The sequence below is a fragment of the Rhopalosiphum padi genome, chromosome 1 (assembly GCF_020882245.1).
Source record: "Rhopalosiphum padi isolate XX-2018 chromosome 1, ASM2088224v1, whole genome shotgun sequence".
Classification (NCBI taxonomy): Eukaryota; Metazoa; Arthropoda; class Insecta; order Hemiptera; family Aphididae; genus Rhopalosiphum; species Rhopalosiphum padi.
Genome location: NC_083597.1, coordinates 66555845 through 66576609, shown reverse-complemented (window position 1 = coordinate 66576609; position 20765 = coordinate 66555845).

The window sequence follows — 20765 nt, the reverse complement described above, 5'->3', positions numbered from 1 at the left end:
TTTATTAAAATGCTACTTGTATACAACTATGATAGCTCACGTAGTCACGTAACCGTTATTTATATAATTGTATTCACATTTAATTAGAAACAATATATATTATGTTGTCACGTTACAAAACCGATTCAAAATGACGTATGTCACTCCAGTACATCCATTTTCAAAATTTAAACATTTTAGAACCCTAATAGTTTTCATTTTAAAATTCAAAAAATATCTGCTAAATCTATCAATATTATTATCTAATAATTATAATGACTTAAAGTTTAAGTGAGATTTTGTTTGAACTTGATAGGCGTATATTATTGTTGTCGTCCAAAATCATAATCATATAACAAACGGTAATTATCGCGGTTAATTTTAATTCAATTTTGTTTGGTTCTACGGTATATTATAAATATACAAATACATGAGTAAGAGGGCGTTTTACATATTATATTATTACACTATGTATTATATCGGGTTTATATATACTCATAGAAATGCAACAAGACGACACGTCATTTGTGCAAAACGGCAAATCCGCATCGCCACGTGACGTCACTGTACAATAATAATAATACATGATATACTCGTGTATATAATATTTTGGTTACGTAATAGATCGCTGTTGCACGGGCGAAATGCATTCTACAGTGCCGCACGCGCCAAGGTTATCCGTTGATTCGCAATAGTATAGCGGAAAACGTGAATTATCATCATAATCATTATCATCGTTGAGTCGTTACGGTTGTATGGCCACGGCTATTATAATACGTATTATTATTTATTAGCGTGATGCATCCGCACCAGAGCTAGGTGAAAATCGAAAGCAGCGGTGACTGCAAATGTACTACCTACGTCCTACAGTATTATGATACTTAACGGCTAGAGTCAACTAAATAATCATTGTCGAAATTCATTCATAGTATTCTGAATAAAAAAAAAATACGTTTATTTAGAAATTTAGAAATATACAGATCTGTTATCACTAGGACCCGAATTTAAATGCCTAAAAACTATTAAAACATAAAAAATAACCAAAAATGCCTTTTCATCGTAATAATGCCCTTAAAAAGTGACCTATATTTATTGTATATGCATGCAAGCAAAAAGAAAGCAATGATTTAACTTTAGGAATTTTTTAAAACTTCTTTATTTTCTAATCTAAAAATAATCTAAAAAAAAATACTGAACTTGAGCACGCACAATAAATAAACAATTTGCTCAACATAAGCGCTATTTCGATGTAAATCCTACGGAACAATAATTCGTTATATTATGTTTGAGTAAGATCTGGAAAAACACCACATCCGATAATAGCTGTATAATAATAGTAATATAAGACGTTATAATATTTATAAATAGAGCGATTGACATTGGTTCTTAATTTACACTGTAATATCGTATAATTTATTATAGTTATTAAACCTACAAAATTACATACAAATACTAACGAATGGAAAAAGTGAAAAATGTAAAAAAAAGAAATATTTTTACATGAAACAAATTATTATGTACTTAGAATGAATTGTCCTAGAGCTTCAAAAAAATTATTGCACTAAGAATTGAACGCTAGCCCCTATGTATTATAGTTATCACGATTAACAGCATGTATCATATTATTATGCTTTTGTTGACGATGATTCATCGTGTGTTTTGATCATAATATTATTATTTTGGGTACATCTACAATACGGAATTTTATGAACTAAAATTATTGTAGCATTTCGTTAGATGGTGAGAATTTTTTTACTTGAAGATTTCTCAGAAACGATTCGACAAAATTGTTTTTTTATTCCCGATACATATCATTACTTATACGATATGTATGTAATTATGTTGTCACTTATTATCATTGTTCTGAGTAAATATTTCATAGTTTTTGATTTTTATGATGTTAATTATTATGGTATTGTGGATTTTTTTGTTAGGTAATTACTATTATATATGGTTAAAAATTATACAAGTATATTGGATTCTTAGTAGAAATGCGCATTCTCGCTTTTTCGGTTTACGAAAAACAACTTTTTCTTGTTACTTAGTTCTTATCACCCAAACTAGATAAAAACGCACAACTATTTCGTCGACTTGAGTATTTAATCGTTAAATAACCTTTATCATACATTAATTAGAAATAGATAATACTACAGTGTATAGTAAAGGCTATACAATTATAAATATTTCACTCTCTCGAATGTGTTGTCTTTTTTCATAATCAGGGCTGGACTGGGATAAAAATTTCTACCGGGAAAATAAAAAAAATCGGCTCACTTAGGTACACCTATAAAAACAACCCTAAGAAAACATATATTTTCATATTAAATTATTGTATATTATTTTGAGAATTTGAACACTTAATATTATTATCAAAAATTAAAAAATTAAAAATTGGCTAGTACAAAAAAATGTTATCATTTTTATTTAAAAATTAAAATATATATGTAATATGTTTAAACTCCAGAATACATATTAAGTAATTTGTTCAGATTTGAGCTCTTTTGCGAAATTGTGTCGATTATGATTTCATTATCCAACGCCATCAAAATATAAGATTCAGCTGACATAAGCATAAATGATTCTAAATGATCTTGACACATTAATTTCTTAATCTATTGAGAATTTATTTCAATTTTGAAAACATTCTTTCACAAACTACTTGTGTTGAAGACAGTAATAGAATGAATTTGTATGCAAAAAAATAGTGTCTTGTAAACTTTGCTGTACAGATTATATTTCAGTAGTACTGTATAGCAACACAAAATACAATTTCAACATGTTTTAATTTTATTGAATAACATTGTCGATTTTATTTCGATTTCCAAATTAGAATTCTTAGAGCTTTCTTTTAGTTCTAACTGCTGTTCTTCGTCAATAAGTTATCAAATTCATACTCTTCGTCAACAGATTCTATTCAACAGGAACGATTCGTTACTCAATAAACACGACACTTCGATAAACGTCAAACGGTAACTATTGTGTTCCGCGAATTATTTAATCGTTTATAGTCACACTTCTCAACATGAAAAACTGCAAAAAAATTTTTTATTACAGACCATGTGCATAATAATCAATTATATGTTACCATAGGAATCTAATTATTTTTTGTAATTTTTTTTATTTTTTTGGGTGGTTACGTGCTTCTGTGCACCATACCATATGAGCCCTTAACCGATAAACCTAAAAAAAAAAAAATGTCCCTACGAGTAAAAGCGGCCCACCGGGAAACTCCGGGTATTCCGTCTGCCCAGTCTGGCCCTGGTCATAATGCTTTTACTCGTTGGAAGTTGATCAAGAATTAAAGTTTTTTTCAAATTTTTTTATTGTGTAACGAATGACATGTTTGTCACTTTTTATATTTTGTTGATTACTTTATTGCTGTACCTCAAACAATAATGAAACACACTTTGTCATTTTATAAAAAAAAAGTCTATTTTTAATCGGTTACGGTTATTTTTATAGTTTTTATTAATTCTATTACCCCTAGTCTAATCATTTTATCGTTTATTATTTATGTAGATTGGTATAAATACTATGATAAATTTGTTTTTCGGTGATTTGAATTTATTGCCATTGCCCATTTTGTTTTGTTTTGGATGTTGTGAAACTGGAAATATCCTGGAAAATAATTTATTTTACTCACTATTCTATAATAATATTATGTTCATCGTGATATGGGAATGTCAGGAATGTTAAAACTTGATGATCTGCAGTATACGTACTTTATAATTAATTTTTTATAATGCTTCTGTGCGCTAAATTCTTCAGTTTACTTGCTTTTTATCCATATAGCTAACTTCATTTGCCATCTAACACCTTTTTATTTGCTGATTCGTAGAAATCACGTCCACTTTTAATTGATTTACTTATGTACTACTTTACAATAACCGTCATACAATTTCAATATCTGACCTTAATCTCTTCATAAAATATTGTTTTAAATGCGTATTCTATTAATAATGCAGGTACATCTGTTGTTAATTTATTACAAAAAAAATGTAACGATGATTAAAATTGAAAACCTAATAGGGTACATAAATAATAAAATAAGATGTAGCTTTTTGCAGTTCAATTGTTTTATTATGGTAAAATAATAATATACTACAATGGTATTTTTTATTATAATATAAAGTATTTTATCGTAAAATTTTCATTGAAATTAACTGACAGATCTGATAGTATTGGTTTCTTAACTATAATACTATGTAGTTACTTTAAGGTTGGACATGATAATTTCTAATAACTACTTTTTTAATAAGTACTACTAACAAATTTTTAAATAATGTGTAAACTTTATTCTAATATTCCAACTAAGTTTTAATAGTCATTATATAATCATAATAACCTATAATTAGTGGTTATCGATTATAAAAAAAAATCTTTTACGCGCATATTGAAGAACTTGAATAAAATAAATATTTTTAGCCTTTGGTTTAATGAATTAAGCAAGGGGATAACTTTCCTGTAAATGAGGTAAATGTAGAACGGACTGAGGAGATAAACGAACGACAGAAATATTTGGACTTTGTCTACTGCTAGTAGACTTTCAAACTGATTGGGGATTAGACCATGGGGTTTGTGGAATTCCTGTGGGGAGCTTAAATAACTAGACTCCGCACTTTCGTCGCATCCACTCACTTCCTACAATGCTAAAACTCGAACCTAAAATTGCAACTTTTAATTGCAACAACACACCATGACCCAAGCGTAAGAACCCCACTGCCACCGCTACTTACACTGCTGGATTCGAGTAATGCGTGTAAAGTTACTCAACTGACCCAGTTAAGGTTGACGTATGGTAATATTAATATTGTCACATTGTAGTGGAATAGGGTTTACTTTATATACACATTTCATTCCGATATCCTCTTGTGAGTTCTATCGTCCTTTAATCAGTGAATGCGTTTAAGATTACAATGTAGGCATATGCCATATTTTAATCAAATTCCAAGATAGAATGAAAACCCACCATATATCCAATGTATAACGCCATACAACCAAACACGATGACCAATCACTAGTATGACACAAATGTCAACCAAAAGTGTTTATTATATTATAATAATAGATATAATTTATTTATAAAGTTACAATAAAAAAAAATATAGGTACAATACAAATTATAATATATAAGTGAAACTACAAATAAACGGTTATCATAGGCAGTAAGGAGTAAGCAGTAAGCACTACTGTGTTTTATTAAAAAAACCATGTTTTGAAAAATAACGATTATTTAATAATTCGTTTTTAATCAATATATTATTCTTAACCTAATTAAAATTTTCTATATTTTCATATAAACTTTAAGTTTCTAATAAGTTGTAAAAGTAAAAATTTAAAAAAATCAATTTTAATAATAATGCGGATTATCCACGTTTAACAAGTACCAAGTATATTAGATAAGTATGCATTCACATACATGCGCAATTAAATTTTCTCTTCATTTATATGTCCATGTTAAACGCCAACTAATTGCAAATTTTGTGTGTGTAATTGTCATTTAACATAATATTTTTCAAGGTTTATGTATTTTTCGAAAATCGATTATCCCCCTATACAACTAATAACTAAAACGGTTATTAAAAATGATAGCTAACATTATTTTTAAACAATACATTATTATTCATGGAAATATTGACAAGGTTATAGAAAGAGTGTGTATTTATATTGTATATTATGTAATCGTAAGTTTTGTGAAATAATTATTTAGTAACTGAATAGTTTAATTATTGTAAACTAAATACAATATATTTTATCACGTTCTTAATATTTTTAAATCTTGTTTTATTTAATTTACTATTGGCTTATATTTTTGATCATAATTTGTACAGGTTAATTTGAATCCCATACCTTTAACTGTTTAGATTTGATACAAAATGCATTATTCATATTTTTTTTTCTAAAATTAATAATACAGTAGTTAAAGTATTAAATACATTTATACATTATTTAAATACTTAATTTATTTATATTGTTAATAATACCTACATAGGTATTATACAGTTAAAACTTAAAACTTAAAATATAACTGGATACATACAATTTAAGTTATTAAAAATAAGTTTTGATAAAATATATTACGTTTATAATATTTAAAATTCACTATTATCATCTTTGATTTAGCAAGGAGTTAGTTAATATTAATACTTAGTTTATATTTGAATTGATTGCTATTTTTGTTTTTTATTAAAATAGAAAATTTACAATCTGTAACATAATACAATAAGAAAATAGGATATAATGATGTGGAGAATATTTACATGATAATATAGTATGAGGAGGGAGGCTGTCCAGTGACAGAATCCTCATACGGTATTATGGCTAAGGATTTCTTAAATCCTTGCACCAGCGTCTTTTTAACCGTTGTGGGATTTTTTACCAAGTTAGCTCCGCCTTCAATGGTTATAATAATATGTGAGTAGCTAGTTTGGAATGGAATTTTTTGTAATGATTGGATGCAATTGTGATTAACTAATTTAAATATCAGAAACATGATTTTCATAAGTTATTGCGAAACATATTCAATGAGAAAAATTGTTATTTATTAATTTATATATTTTTTTAAATTAAATTTTAAAAATAAATTGGAATACTTGTAAATGGTAACGCAAGTACTTTACTTGTTTGTTCAATCATTGGTGATACACTGCTCCTTCTTTGTATGTTATCTCGTATGTTTTAAATCGTTATTGTTTGTGTAATTACAAATGTAGCCTTCCATATTAATAACTACAGTATAAGTTATTTTCAATAATAAAATATATTATGACAAATTTAGCTAAAACATCCGCTAAATCAAAAAGTCAATTACAAAATGGAGGTTCTTATACAAATAATTTAATAATATAAATATTTAGGTATTATGTTACTAGACTGGATCACATGGCTTTAAAGTTATTGCAAAAATATTTATTTTTAATATTTAATCTGTATTATACTTGTATGAAATATACTATCACCATCTGTCTGAATTTTTAATTTATTTGGTTTTTTGAAAAAGCTGTCTTATAAGAATTTTAAGCTATTTATTATTATAGATAAAATATAATTATTATCTACAAACTTGCATAGTATGGAAATATTAACGCTGTAATGAATTGTAAACGAAAAACAAAACAACCTAAAAAAGCCTATATTCACTTATTACATGTTTACTGTTTAGTATGGTTGTTTTTATTGTAATAAATCGATATTTTAATGACATCATTACGACGAGTGTTTATTAAACATCTGAAGCAAGGTTTTAGTTGCAATTGTGATATTATTTAAATTTTGTGTAACAGAAAATATACGCAGTTATGTAATAATGTAATATATTTATATTTTTTATGACGCTGAATGAATAGATAAATAATATAGAGCATAATAACTATAAGTCGCATACTTTCCAATGTTAAAGTTGCAATTTATAATTCAAATTGTATATTGAATTAAAAATTAGAAAAAATAAATATATATATCTATATATATTATATAATATACATGTCTTATAGCATGATTAAATAAAATTATTAAAACAATCATGGAAGTTAAATTTTTTTAATATATTTTATTAAATTAATTCTTCAAGTCAATTTCACTTTAAATCAATTATGTCTTGGTTTATTTTTAATACGATTTTAAATACAAATTACAAACTCTTAAGTAAATTATAACATTAGTTATATATTTTGTTTATAAAATATATTTAATAGATACAGACCTGAGCAATTTATTGTTTTTATAATATATATTTTTTATATCCTTTTGAGCAGAAAATGTGATTAAATCATCAACATTGAGGAGCTTTTTTATCTCAATTTAATTGAGGTGGATATCATCTACATGATAAATAATAAATTTAATTATAATCGAGGTTGTAATAAATAAAAATCTATACGTTTTTATTAATTTGTGTAAGGTGTCTGTCTTAATATAATTTATTTATTAGTCATATTTATAATGGAATGAAAGTTGAGTATAAAGTTAATATTCAAATACATATATCCGGGTAAACTTTCTTTTTGGATTATTTTTTTAATTTTACCCAGCTTTATCTTTTAAGAGTAAATAGTTTAAAACGTTTTTTTATATATATATATTTTTTTTAAATAAATTGTTATTCTAAACACGAAAAAATAAAAAAATAGCACAATATTTTAAGAAACTGTTAAATATTCAAATAACGTGTTATAAATGTAGTAAAAATCCTTTCTGCAATCCTTTACATATAATATAGTAAGTTATTTCAAAAAAAATATGTATATTTAGTCTGTATATTATTGTATTTAATTAATAGACATTAATAATATTTTAAATTATACTAATAAGAAGCTATAGGATGGAAAGTATAAAATATATGATAATTAAATCATATCGGTTTTTATTTAAATAAAAATAATGGGACAAAAATAGTTATTAGTTATAATAAAAACATATATTATTCGATTAATTTAAAGCATAGTTATTATTTTTTGAAAAAAAAATTAAATAAGAATTAAAATATTTCTGATTAATTTTACGGATAATAATAATTGCAGACTTAGTCGGTTTCCAAGAATAACTAATAAACACTCAGAACCTACTATTGTGCTTGTGTCGAACAATTTTATACAATATCGACAGTAGTTGATAGGAAGGGGCTCAGTGAAAAACTTCTATTCCATTAACTATTCTCCTAAATATATATATATATATATATATAATATTGTGTATGTGTGTATGCGTATACGTATGTTCGTTTCAGTGCAGTTGTGTGTAGTATATACAGTACAAAGCGGAAACCAACATGACGAGATGACATCACGCAACCGTCATTAATAACATACAGCGACACAAGTACGTTCCATTAATAAAATGAGAACGGTGGCGGAGGAGTATAACATGGTTGACGGAGAGCAGTAGCAGGGCCATAAGAAGGGGTGAAGAGGAAAGGAGGGCAAGGAGAAGAGATGGCAGGATGGATGTAATTCTGGCGCGCGGGTCATCATCAATTGACCGGTGAGAGGGCGATGTGGTGGCGGAATAATAGGAAGGAATTTTTAAATTGCACAGGCGGAAGGTCACGTTCCGGTTACACTATTAGGTAATCTAAGTATGTCATTTTCATTTGACGAACGGTCTAGGTTAAGCCACTGTGGGGACTTAAATAAAAAAAAATTGTTAATGACTGTATCGTGTATATAATTATATATTATATTGAATTTAAATAATAATAATAGTAATTACTAATTATTATTATTCTGATCACTGTTATCGCTAATCGGAATGATTGTATTTATATGTGAATTATAAGCGCTAGCTATTATAATTATTTAATATACCATCCTTGCATGCTATCGATTTTTTACCTGTTACCGGGTAGTGGAAAAACATTATTATTTAAGTGTCAATGTTCAAAATGAGGATTCTGGGATAATAGCCAATATGATCAATCAACAATTTCAATTAAACAACAAGAATTATATCATCTTATAAGCCATTATTATAATAATGTGATTTTATCTATTATGATACTTTTTGTTAATTTATATTATATTATACTTTTATCATTGTGTACATACTTTTTTCGGCTAAATGAAACTGTTTTGACTAGCACATTTCTACTTGTGATATGATACTATGCGTGATGTTAACCCAAAACCCAGAAATGTTTGTTCAAACTCTGTAAATGTAGTTTAATTTTCAAAAATAAGTTTTCATTAGTATAGTGTATACAGTTATATTAAAAGTTATTAAATAATCGTTTTATAAAAGTTGATTGATTAAGAATACTCATCCTCATATTTTTTATTTAATAAAAAATGTAACACAATTTTGGTTTTTAGAATTTTTAAGTGCATGTACTTAAAGATTAACATATTTAAAAATTCTTAATATTCTTTGTTATACTTAGGAGCGTTCTTTAGTGATACAAAATACAAATTAGAATTCCCTTTATTTACTTTAAATAATTTAGTGGATACTTTTTTTTTTTAATGTTGACCAATCTTATTCAAAATTAAAACCAGTAGTTTTTCAGTTATTAAATTTTTTTATTAACTATTTAAGATGAAAGTTTATAAAAAGTAGTATACAAAAATATAAAATAGATATAATATTGGTTCTAGTATTTATTATATTTAAGACATTTTTATAAATTATAATTATTGTTTAATGATTAATAAAATTACAATAATGATTAAAATATCATAACTCTATCTTCCAAACCTATCATATGAGTAATACAGTTATTATCCTTAATACTCAAAATTAAATAACTTAAAAACGACTTGATTAATTTTGATTTTGATACGCTAAAATTTTCAGAAAAAAAGTGACAGAGAATGACACATGGTTGCGTAAAGTATTTAATGTGTAGGTAGTATTGAAATGTATTTCAATTCCTATTAAAAAAGTATTATTTTATTAATTTTTGTAATTAAACTATAGAATTGTCATTAGTGTAATTACTGTGATTATCACATTATTTGGAAATAAAAATAAAATAACAATCATATATTTTAGATGCTGAGTGAAGCAAAAATGTATTGGTTTTATAATGGCATGAGTTTATTTAATCAATTAATATGTTTCAAATTTTAATGCACGTAAATTTTCTTTTTACGGATGATCCAACTACGCTTGTATATTTTAGAAAAAATACACGAGTACATTAAATAAGCTCAAAAATTAAATTAAATTAAATTATTTAAGTAGAGAACATTTACCTGATCAAATACAACGAGCTTATAATACGTGCATGTGCATGTGATTGTACTCATTATGCGCATATACATTATATATATAAATATAACGTACGATCAAGAATGTAGATTGGGCTCGTTCGCTACGATATTGACGTAAAGTATTATGTGCTTACAAAGGATAGCCAAGAGAATAAGCTAAATTGAGCGAACCGGGTGTATCTTTTTAATCGAGAACGCCCTATAGAAAGTTTTGAGCCATTTAGCCAAATTCCCGTCTGCCGAATATGCCGGGGTTAGCAAAATAAAATGATAAAAAAATCAAATCAAGCTTTTTGATTTGTAAAAGCTATTAGGTACGTATAAAAAAATAATATTGTCGTTGTTTTTTTTAGGAAGTGTAGGTATTAATTACGTTATGGTTTAAATAATATAAGTAATTAATTTACTTTTTTTTAACTTGATATAAAAAATTATCATTATAAATCTGGAAAATATGTGAAAACGATTATTCAAATTAAATTATTTTAGTTATTCTCTCTGACAAACAATATGACATAATCTAGTTCAATGGTAAAACTTGTCCGTAATTATTGTCAATCACTGTTATTTGGTTTTTCTAGAACTGTTTTTTTTTTTTGTAAAATAATAGGCACGCAGAGTTAATTACATATTATTATTGATATTGTAAAATATTCTTCAATTAACTTAACTAATGTACCTACATAATATTACAGGCGGTATATAGCCCAACATCTTATCACTAGATAGTGTATTTTAAAATTAATTTTTTATTTATTAGGTAGGAATATTGTATGTTTTATTTAGATATTTGGAAGCAGGTCAATGGTTTAATTATAACTTAATTGTAACTGATTTAACAATAAATTTAGTGATTCAAGTCTGTTTTTTTTTGCATTGTTACTTAATTTTAAAAATAATAATACTACAAAATATATATTCTACTGTATTTATTTTTATTTTTCATATAGAAATGCACAACACATAACAATTTCAAATATTTATAATGTTGATAGATAAAATATAATATATTAGTCTAATTTGGGCAGTTATGTAATGTGCCCTATAATTTCTTCTACTGTTTTTAATTATTCTCGTGTTTTTGGAATTTTTTTTTTTTGTCACAAAAATTCTTTCAAAAACTAATTAAAGGTTTATTGTTGTAATATGTAATAAATTATTTAATATTTGATTTAAACAATGATTTATTGTACCTATTTAAGTTAAATATTTTATTATTTAATCTTTAAATATACAACATTCATAAATTCTTAGATAATAAATTTAATTTTAAAAATTGTTAACTAAGAATTCTTTTACTTAGCATACTGCAATAGTTATTAAACTGGTATCAATTTATATAACTATTTTTCGTTTTATTTAGGTGAACAAATAATTACATAAAATCTATTATGCACTATACATTTAATATAAGTCTATTTATGATTTAATGACAAATCACACTTTATTTAACAAATTAAATTTTATAGATTTATTTTTTTTCCAATAACTCACGTCCGATTACACGACATTCATTATGTCTGCTACCGTTTTTATTTGGTATACATTGTTATACGCTTTTGTAGACGAAAATCATGAGCGGGAAGGTGATAGTCATCGAAAATCTTCTATAATATTTTCAGGAAACTTTGAAAAAAAGAGCTTAAACGAATATAAGGGAGAGTGAGAAAATAAGAAATTGTGATAGAGTGAGAAGGAGGATGGAGAAAAATCGATTAAATGAACATTATTTTCGCATTTATCAAACGCGGACGGGTGATAGTGCAGCGGTGGTTGCTAGGCTGAGGTAGTATGGAAAGGGTGTATAGAAGAATCGTTAAGAAATTTCATCCGGAATTCGCGTACATATCCACGTGAAAGATATTTTATTAAGCGTGTCTATACGGTTTTGTATATATATATATATATATATACATATCCGTGTGCGTACGTATATGTACGTGTGTACGAATACATATAGGGAGTAAAAATCGTTTTGGAATCGAAGAATATAATACACGTCTAACTCTCAAAGGAATGTAGAACATAATATAATCGTACGCACGATAAAGACTCACGCCCACACACATTATACGCTTATTACATTATTACTTCGCTTGACTTCGCATCCGCCACCGTCCCTAAGTTTGTAGATATAAACAACGAGAATCGATTGTTGATTGTCAAGATATGTTTTAGTATTATTTTTTCGTTAGTCAGTCTACACATCATTCAATTGAAATATCCGTGCATTTTATTATTTAATGCTTGTCCTAAACATAATTGTATTTCTATTATTAAGATTGTTGATTTTAAGTTACAATTTAAATAAAGGACATTTAATTTTTAGTACTTTTTCTTGTAAACTATGTGATCTTACTAGAGTTTTTTTTTATAGTGATTTCAATTTTAAAAAAAAATCAGTGTGTATATGAATTTATTAATACACTTAAAAAATACATAAATAATGTATTAATATATTATTTAAAATTTTAAAATGTCATAAAACGACCTTAATTTGTCTATTAAAGTATTTGGTCTTGGGTTTTTTAACTAAAAAAAGTAAAAACAGAAATAAAAATAATACAGATTTTTACTTTCTTTATTAGTAAAAATATGAATTGGTTATTTTTATTAATTTAAGAGAGTTAGTTTCAAATGTATTTTCATTATACAACAATACATTTTTGGTACACAATTTAATATTTAACTTTTATTTTTATATAATATAATATAAATAATAAATATATATAATATAATATATTTTTTATCTTATATAATACCCTTTTATGTTAATAATTAGTTATAAAATATATACATTTAAGTACAAATTGGATGTTTATACATTATACAAATATAAATAAATAAACATGGTTGTGTGAGTCATGATGAGTGAAATTTGAAATGATTTTTGTGTTTATATTAACCCATTTGTTTATATTATTAAAGCACTAAGCCAGGGTCAAGTTTAAAACATCGTGGCATTTAGCCAAACATGTTTGCATTGGTATTTATTTTTCCGCGTATAATTTGTATATATTTTTATTAGTTTTCAAATAAATTTAGACATTTTTTAGAATAAAAAACTTTTATTCTTACATGAATTATTGTATGTTATATTCATTAGGTTGAAAAATACGTGGTTCGGTATTACAATTTAATCCATTTGTTTTTTATAGCAGACTACCATTTATACTTTAATTTTAGACTTGACTAATATTACAGAACTCTTATATAAATTGGTATACTAAAATACATACATTGATAAAAAGAGGTTATTTAATTAGAGGTAGGTTTTAGTAATTATTCTTATTAATCTAATGGGTTAGGTTTGATTGACTTTAATTTTTTTATGTCTACTCTGCTTATAGGTATTTAACATAGTATTATATTTTTCGATTGTTTAATGTATGAGTTTTGTAATAGCTTTTGTATATTTTTAAATTATGATTTATATAAGTTTGCAATAATATTAAATTATTGCTTTTATACCAATCTTTTTGAATATTTATATTTTAAACTATTTTAAGTAATTCTATATAATATTTCAATTCAATTAAATACAAATATATAATAATATTATGTAGATAAAAGAATTATATATCTAATATTAAAATTAAAAGTTAAAATTTAAACTCTTGAAAAAAAATATAAATAGCAATAATAGCATAGCCATATACTCATAAGTTATAAAAATATAAACTTTACCATAAAGAAATATGTGTTTTAATAACAAATAATTAATGCATTAAAAAAAAACAATATTAATACATTATAATTATATTTGTTGAAAACTAATGAAAATCATTTGTTATCAGACAATGTTTCAAGTTTCTAACTTATATGTAATTGAATGGATATCATTAAACGTTTTTAAATAAAACTGAAAAGGTTTTTTTTTTTAGTGATAAATAATAATTAGTATAAAATGTCAAATACTTACATAAAACAAATTTAGTAAGAGTTTTATATATTATATGTTCTATATCTTTTTATACTTAGTTGCTTCTCAATATAAACAAAATTGATTATAAATGTCACTGCAGTACGCCAAATTTGGGTGGTTCAGGTTTGATAATGTTGAAAAATACAAAATAAATAGTATTTAAGATTAATAAATATATTTTTTATGCCCACATTACTTTTTTTTTAAATCACACCCTAGTTTACCATATTATATGATGTACCTATAGCACATTACTTCTAACTATTGTATAGTAATTTATAATAAATCTACTAAATTTGAGATGGAAGATTTATTTATTTTTATGCAAGGGGGAGGGTAATAATTGTTATTTTAAAAGTAATATTACAATGATGATAATAATAATAATAATACAAGAGTAATGGATATTGTGCCGTCCGCGCCTTCTTTTGCTTTATTGGTGTAATGATACCAATATAATAGTGGCATTAATATGATGACGTGGTGTTGCATTCCAACACCATATAATAAAAGACCTATTATTCTCTAGACGAATAATGTCTCGGCGACGAATCTGTAGTTGGCGACATTCCGGGTTTCAATGGATCCCCCCGGAGGGAATCATGCAAAGGAAATTGAAATGTGACTTATGTGTTATGTATGTAGCTTTGGAAACGATACAACTATTAATACGCGAATTTTGTTAGAATAATTTATACAAGCTTCAAACACGCTGTGTTTATTATGAAGTTCTTAATGAAATTCCACTGGTCTCTATAGCCACTAAAAAATTTACCTATCATAGTCAATTTAGTCAGTAAGTTACTAACACTAAAGATATGAGTTGTTATATCGTTATAATAAGCAATATGTATAATTAATTAAATTTGCTTGCGTGATTAATATAATGGTTTTTGTATATAAAAAAATTATTGCTAGAGCAACGTAGTAGTAGATAGGTCATATTACCTATATTATATTAAAAATAGGTAAAAAAAATAAAATTTGAAAAATAAATTAAACTTGACGTATTAAATAGATAAATGATTTTACGTATTAAAAATATAGTTTTATATTTAATTATTATAATTAATATTTAGATATTTAAGAAAGTATGAATATTATTTGAATATAATACTTGAACTTTGAAGTTACATTATATACAGAAATTATATGTGAAAAATAGTATAAACTAATAACGAATTGCATATTAATGTGCTAAACGTTATATCAAATATTATTGTTAAGTAGGAGTTAGTTTAGTAGGAGTGCCAAAATAAATTAATAACATCAATAAGAAATCACAAATCATAGATAACTGCTAACTAATAACTAGAATAGTAATCAATGCTAAAAATAATGATTTACAACAATTACAACTATTAATCATAATTTAGTTTTAGTCAAGGAATTTGAATTCTGCTCTACATCGTCTTTGTTAAAAAAAATAGAACAAATAATTTAACCGAAAATAAAACAATAAATAAAGTAGGGTATAAGTCAAATTGTATTTATAATAATTGGTAACGTTAAATTGTTTGTATTAACTACAGGTATTATATTCAAAAATCTATGGTAAAAACACGTCTTGGAAATCGATTTTAGTTACACTTTTAATTTAAATTTTTAAATACATACAACAATTATTTGTATATTACTTGAAATTTACTTCCAATCAATAAGTATTTTATTAATTATAATTTACTACAAACAAAATATAAACGATTTTGTCTTAAATAATTACATTTAAAAAAATTAATTATAAATAATTCAAACCTTGTATATGTACTTTATAATTATATTACATTTATTATCATCTACTTTACTATGTACTTAAACTGCTGATTTTAACTGTTTAAAATTGAATTAATTTTATTTATTGTAATAACTTCTCAGTTAAAATTTTACTAAACGTAAGGTAACAATGTACCTATTTAATAATTAATTGTTATTTATTATTATAACAATACTTTAGAAATTATTCATCTTCATTTAATTTTTTATATAAATACAAAGCATATTATGGTATTATTGAGTTTTAAAAATTTAACATGAGTATTTATGACCATTTTTAAAATATATAATAATAATTATAATTTTAATTTTACGTCTATAGTAATCACAAATCAATTTATTTTTTTAAATAAAAATGTAACGTTTGTCATTAATTGGCATCTATTATTGCTGTTAAATTTGAAATAAAATAGTAAATATAAATGAGTAAATTGTAAATGTATTATGCTTACATTTTTTAAAATGTTATTTAAATAATAAATTAATAGATTATTTAGAACACAGAATTTAACTTGGTTTTGTATAACATCATATTATAATCATGTATCAGTGACAGTTATAATCATATATTCTTTACACATACTAAAAATAATTATAGTGCGTATATCCAATAATTGGTTGACCCGTACCTCGTACTGCAGTTAGTACCTACGAGAACATCACTTATAAACTGATTTGATTCATGTACAAAGACTTAAAATTAATACGTGCATTGAGACCATTGAGTTATAAAGTTGAATTATTAATTGCAAGAGTAGCTTGAGTAGATACACTTAAAGTTATAGATAGTTAAATAATTTAGAGTAAATACAATTTTAATGGTGATACTTCGATAAATATCTAGATCGTATGTTAGTATACATTTTACTTACTATAATGATAGATATAAATTTCAATCTATGACAGATGCAAATTCGAGTAATATTATAGAAATATATATTTGTTATTGAGTGTATATTGAATAATTTAATATAATTATTGAAGGTAAAAGATTGTAGTGAGTAATGACAGAGCATTAACAAAGGATTTCTAATAATCAAATTAGATAGAGTAACAAATTCATGTGCTTTAAATTTGTGTGAAAAATAGGTGTGACTGTATAGGTACATATCGTTTATTATTTCGGCGACTCTATTTATCTTTTCTTTTTAAATACTAGTAATATAGTAAAACATATAATTTGGTATTGATATATTATTATTGAAAACAATTTATTTCGGTGACTGTATTTGGAGTATTAGTTAATGTCAAATAAAACTTATAATAAATTAAAACAATGTGTTTGAATTATTAAATATATCCATAATATCATATATCTGCAGTAAACTATGTCAAATGTCCAAACTATAGAATTATAATTTTCTACAGTCATTTAGTGCTACTGATTATTTAAAATGTGCATGTCTTAGGTTATAAATTCTACATTCACTCATTCAATTTATCGGCAACGAACTGTACATTTATAATTTATTAATTATTATTAGTATTAATATTACTGATGTGTTGAAAACTTAAAATTATACGTATTTAAAATATTTGTTTATTAATTCACATAAACAAAAATTAGTTATCTCAATTAAATCAATAAGAAATTTGATAATTTATATACTATATAAATATACAATGTACAATATACATTTATTTCACGTAGGTATGATATTATATAGAATAACATGTAATTTGATTAAGAACATTAAGTTTAACTTAAAGTTATGATTAATCATATCATACTATTCCTATTTATATTTGTATACTTGTGTAGTTATGTATTAAATAATGGATTCTTGGAATTAAATTGTAAAATGAGCTGCTTTGGTTGCATTTTATATTTTTTTACTGATAGATTTCTTTAAAGTTTATAACTAAACAATAATTTTCGATTTTGGTTTGCAACAATCTGTATTATACATACAAAGTATATGGGTTGGTATTATTCCAATGTTTATTTAAATATTCACATGTTGTAATATCTATTACAAGAAAATATTTAATCTGTATAAGTTATATTTCTATTGACGAAGATACATATAAATGATTATTAATATCTCACATTGAATAAATATTAGATTATTTATTGAAATTAATAATTATATGTCCAAACTGGAATATCCAATGGCATAATTGTATGCAATCAAAATTAATTAGGCAAAAACTAATAAACTCGTATTTTATGATTACGATATCGCAAGGCTTTAACAGCTAGTTTTATTAGTATTACTTAGAATTCAAACTGTTTATATTTAATTAATGTGTACCTAACACATTTTTTAAGTACAAAAATCAATAGCAACAAAAAAATGACTGATTTGAAATGTTTGAAAACAACGTTTAAAAAATAAAATACTTTTTTTGTTTTAAGGAACTGTTCTAAAAGAATAAAATACTATTTTGCATACTATTTTGTGCTATACCTACTTATTTAGAATAAAATAAAAAGCTATCGTAAACATTTTAACAAATAAAAAATTAGATATCATTCAATTTTGTTAAGTATGTATAGTATATTATAAAGAAATTCTAGGCAAGGAAAACATTAACAAATGACCTCGTTTAATTTGAATTTATTGATCAGTAATAGTACCTAATACAAATTAAACGATATAATATAGTACAATCTATTTGGCCTTGCCATCATTGAGTTGAAATATTTTATTGATGGTCAACAGTGTTAATTATACTGAAACAATTATTGCAGTTTACACACATTTATTTTCTTCATTGTTATAGTATTCGGTCTATATACTTATATTATTTAAAGCAGTCTTTAATTTTATTCCTGGAGGTTTAACTAATATTTCCTTAATGATTAACTTTCACGATAATTTTTTTTTAAAACTTTCCTATATTTTATTAATGCTTGTCAAACTTACTCAATCAAGTATGCGTTGATTCAAAGCATAAATCGTCTAGGTATAATTAATATTCCACATAAGTTCAAAAGATATAAAAATATTTGAATTGGGATTTGGGTAATTCATTCAAACGCAGTTTTACTGAATGTTAAATTATAATGGAGCTTATGATTTTGGTTTTTCCATAATAAATATCTTCGACGTAAAATTAACTTTTAACATAGATATGGTTAAAATTTGATAGTAATATCTTATATATTTTTGATAACACGTAATATAAACCACGTGTTTCAAAAAACTAATTTTTTAAATAATGTGAATTTTTTATCTAGATTGTGTATGATAATAATAATGTATCAATTGGCATAAAAATGGTAAATTCACATTTGTAAATTATATATCTATTGTACGCAAAATGATTAAACATCCGTGTATAATATTAACATTTTAAAGTACTGTTATTATCCATAAAAAACGCGAGAGTAAAATTTAGTAACTTTACATTTGTTAATGATAATTATTATTATGCAATGTAAATATATACTTTGACGCATAAAATTATTTCATGTGTGATGTACAGCACATCCCTCGTTAAATCAACACTGCCTATAAACTGAATATATATTTACTATACGTAGTTTGTGATAGGTCGACTGTTTCATGCAGACGGGGGTATCTTTCCATAGTCAATTATCCTTTTCTTTAGGCCGAACAATTAATATTAATAATATTAAAATAATACGACCACCGCCGCTGCCGCCTCTGACACGAAAGCCATTTGTCAAAAAGCTCCCGGTGGCGCGATTACACTAATGGACCCAATATTATACGAAGCGGCTGCTGCCGCTATACATCCACTCTACTCGTCGTCCCTTTCTTTCCCTTTCTCTTCCATATCTCACCTCTTACTCTCTCACTCTCTCTCTATATATATATATATATTTGTGTACGTGGGACGTGGGTGATATAATATAAAAAATGTTAGGCTTTGCTGCTGTAATTTCTTGTCAGGTTTTTATTTTTTACCCTTTAGCGTCATTGTCGTCATCGTCATTTTATTATTATTATATTGCATACACAATACACACACATACACAGAAATTACCTACAATTCTTTTTCGCGATCATGTCGTTCTTCGTCCAGTGATCAGCATCACTCGCACGCATAAATCGAGTATAGAAATTCCACCGTATTCTCTTGACGTATGCTCTACATTAGTACATTAAATATTGAACCGCTTCTAACTCTTATATCAAGAGTATTCCATTACCATGGTCTGGCTACGAAATATACCAGCTATCATCGAGATTCACTCACTCTTCTAACGCTATTTTTAATCTCAAACATCTTATGATGTATGTATATTTTTTTTTTCTATTCACGTATAATTTTTATACTATAAACAGTGGAGTTACATTTGGTGTATTTGCGTCAGTCGTGTTATTCTATTGAAAGAGCGATGAGTTTATATGGAAAAGGAAAAGCACGTATGAGAAAAGAGGAGAAAAAATGAATTGATTAATTGCCAT